The following is a 3,961-nucleotide window of genomic DNA, read 5'->3' as shown; positions in this document are numbered from 1 at the left end:
GAAAGCAAACGTTAGCTCACAAGACATTGAATGATCCTTCACATTTCTGTGGAAGATACCGTGCATCCTCTTATCTAGGAGCTGTTCACGAAAGTTTTTCTCGTGCTTTCCTAATCCCGGCTTTCAGGAGTCAGTACTCGAGATAGATTAGATTTGATGCATTTTGCTCACCCCTAATACTGAGGTCAAGTCCGAGTGTTTCAGCAGCCTCCTCCGCTGCTTTGTACAGAAATGCTCCTTTGCCTACTTCCTCGTGATTCCTGACCATTTTAAGAAGAGGGTCTCTTCCATTTGCAACTCTATGTGCTGTGCCCAGAATAATCCTGTTGTGAAGACATTCAAGACTCAATATTCCGCGACTTATATATATATATGTTTTGCAAATAACCAACTTTATTCAGAAAAACTTACATTTTATACAAAAGATACTTATAAACTACGAGGTGTGTTCAAAAAGTAAGGTGACTTCAATTTTCGCGGTCACGATCATATGTTCAAAGTTTTGACTATATAGCTCGTGTTGTTTTTCTGACAGAGGCGTAAAAGGGTAGAAGGGCTTGGTGTGCTCGGCGATTTTCTTCTTTCGAAAAAAATGGAGCAAAGAGCTGGCATTAAATTTTGTGTGAAAAATGGAATACAGTGCTCTAAAATTCTTGAAATGTTGACAGTTGCATACGGTGAGTCTACTCTGAGTAAGAAAAATGTGTATAAGTGGTACAAGCTGTCCCAAGAAGGCCGAGAGGATGTCGAAGACGAACCTCTCCCTGGACGTCCCAGCACGTCAACAACAGATGAAAACGTTTAAGCAGTGGAAGAAATGGTTTTGAAAAATCGCCGAATTATCAACAGAGAAGTTGCTGGAGATGTTGGCATATCGTTTGGCTCATGCCATGCTATCTTTTCGGAAGTTTTGGGCATGAGACGTGTTTCAGCGAAATTTGTTCCAAAACTGCTTAATTTTGATCATAAGATCCATCGCATGATCATCGCTCAAGAGATGTTGAATGAAGTCAATAATGATATTCACCGGATTTGGCCCCCAGTGACTTTTTTCTTTTCCCAAAACTGAAGAGACCCATAAAAGGACATCGATTTTCAACGATTGAAGAGATAAAAACTGCATCGCTGAAAGAACACAAGGCTATACCACAAAATGATTATCAGAAGTGCTTCGATGATTGGAAAAAGCATTGGCACAAGTGTATTATATCTGAGGGGGATTATTTTGAAGGGGACAACATAAATATTGAGGAATACATGCAAATTTTTTGAGAAAACCATAAAGTCACCTTATTTTTTGAACACACCTCGTAGACTTATCTATCCAACTATTGTGTGAGTCATCGAAACCTTACCATTTTATAAATAGCTTCTTTACTCTTTTTTCAGTACTTTTTCCACAAGATAAATATCTGGACGTCTAACTTTGCCTAGTTCTTGTTCATAAAAGCTACCTGCAATTGCTTTACTTTGATAATCTTTAATCATATATGTCACTGGTTCAGCATTCTTGACATGACTTATAGTAAATATTTCAGTTGTCCAATTCGGTGTGTAGCCTTTCTCAAAAGCATGCTTAAACTTACTTATATGTACTTTAGCTCCAACTTTAAATTTCGCTTTTTCAACAGCTTGTTTTACACTGTAATTTTTGTATACATCAAACAACAATTTTTTCTCATTTTGTTTAGTCACATCTTTTGGTTTCATTCGAATAGTCTGATGTCTACTATCATTGTAAGATGAAACTAAATCTTTCAAAATATCTATCCACTTGTAATTCCCCTGTAAGCTAAATTGCATCCACATTTTGTTCTTTAAAGTACGATTAAATCGCTCTAAAATGGACGCTTTTAAATTACTAAACGTCGAGTACAAATTTATTTTGTATCGCTTCATAATATTTTCAAATTGCGAATTGTAAAATTCTTTTCCTCTATCAACTTGTAAATTTTTTGGTATGCGCCCCTCATCAAGTACAGATTCCATGGCTGCAGCTACATCTTCACCCTTCTTGGATTTAACGGGGATTCAATAAGATCAGCTTGCCAGGTCTCATGAATGCCACGAATATCGAAATGTCGACGTTCGTAATTTCGTCTCGCTGGTTCGTGCAGCTCCTTCACCAACTGCAGCTTTTCGGTGTCCATTTTTGAGTGCATTCAGTCTGGTGTCTAATTGACTAATGAGTTCAGAATTTCGATACACTGATTTTTGAGTTGATTCAACATCAATTTTCACATTTTTAAAAAGTTTATCTGTGGAATTTTCCAGAGTTTCAATCATCATTGTATTATTGACTACTTCAGATCGCAAAGAAGCTACAACATCATATGTAGTCTGAAGTTCACGCTGTATCGTATGTTGCACCATATTCAGATTCACAGCATCATATAGTTCTTGAGCTTAAGCCACTTTACGCAACCTCTTATTATTCATATGATAATTTCCTTCAGATGTGTCTTTGAAGCCAATTCCAGGAGGACCGCGACTTGTACTCTGTGCTCGCTTGGAATGACGTCCGAATACATCGATGTTCATCTTGAAAATGATTAAAATCTTGATAAGCACCCATTAATATATAATTTCAGCTTCTCGTAGTTCCTCGATAATTGATATAATTTTGTTGGTGTGACTTGGATTACCAGCTGCTTGAGACGCTAGGAGTAAGCGTAATCGGTCTACCAATTCATTCGGATCATCCCAGTAAATGTAATCCATTAGATTTTTCTCTCTAGCAATCATGTATTGTAGGATCATACCTTCACCTGATAATGATTTCCCATCTTTACTTCGTCTATTGGAATTTTTTGATGGAGATGGAGGAATTAATTTCATTATAAAGTTTTTATATTTAAAGGCCTTACTGTCACGAATTTTTCGATTCGGTTTATAATGTTTTTTATATAAGTTTGTTGCAATAACAATTTGTCTATAATTTCCAAGATCACTGGGAGTTATAGAGGACTCTTGAGGTACTTTTTTAAATAAAAGTTCAAGCAAGCCTTTACTTTTAGGAAGATTCAAATTACCCACATGAATATAGTTTTGGCTGAAATTTATCTGAAAATCTCCAATCATTAATCTATCTTTCGTTAATTTTCTTACTCCATACACATTATCGAGTTCTCTACTTCGTTCGCCTAACAATATGAGATACTTTTTTGCATCATCATCAATCCATGAAGATGTAGGTATTTTAGACTTGTTTTCAGCTTCACTAGCAGTTGATGTCTCTAAATTACTGGGATCTACATTCTCATCTGCTTCTTCCTCACAGTCATTAATTAATTTATGTGTCAAATCATCGTCATCAATACTTTCTTCAGCTTTATTCTTTGCTTCTTCTTTCCATCTAATTGGTTCAACTTTTTTCATATTCTTGAAACCGCCAACAATTTTTTCGATTTGATTAACAATGGGTTTAAAAGTGTCACTTAATGTTCGCTCAACTGTTTCTTTGCCCAACTTTATTAACCAATGTTTTCGTCGAATTGATTCACTAGCTCTAGCAATTTGTTGCAAAATATTCTTTTGCTTTTGAAAATTCTCCTGACGCGAAGACATGTTGATGCATCTACGTCTAAGTTGTGACTGTTTTTATATGGATCATTACACAAGTATATATTACTTTTTCAGATTTATGAAACAATCAAAACCTTTCTTATATCTACCCTGGTTAAGATTCCTATCCTTGTCATTTACAACGAAACCATACTTGTCATCATTTCAGCATGTTGAACACACATTTTCAAATTTTGTATAAGCCATATCAGTATTTACATGATCATCATAAATGTGCTTTAGATTCATTTCATCTTGCTTGAATAACACAAGTAAATTAACTTTGTCGCGTACAAGACTTTTAGGAATATGAGCATATGTCTGACTCAAGTAAAAACAGTCGAAATCCTTGTCCTACCCATAGAAAAGAATGCTCTTATATTATCTTGTTTCTCAC

The 3,961-nt window shown here is 35.5% G+C and overlaps 1 pseudogene; it reads right to left on the bottom strand.

The window, feature by feature from the left end:
- The window catches only part of LOC117179603, a 24,116-nt pseudogene extending 21,966 nt beyond the window's left edge, over nucleotides 1–2,150 (bottom strand).
- Between the last annotated feature and the right edge of the window lie 1,811 nt (nucleotides 2,151–3,961).

Source organism: Belonocnema kinseyi, chromosome 1 (assembly GCF_010883055.1).
Source record: "Belonocnema kinseyi isolate 2016_QV_RU_SX_M_011 chromosome 1, B_treatae_v1, whole genome shotgun sequence".
Taxonomy (NCBI): domain Eukaryota; kingdom Metazoa; phylum Arthropoda; class Insecta; order Hymenoptera; family Cynipidae; genus Belonocnema; species Belonocnema kinseyi.
Note: the sequence above shows the minus strand (reverse complement) of the source record. Positions and strands in the feature narration are given on the sequence as shown.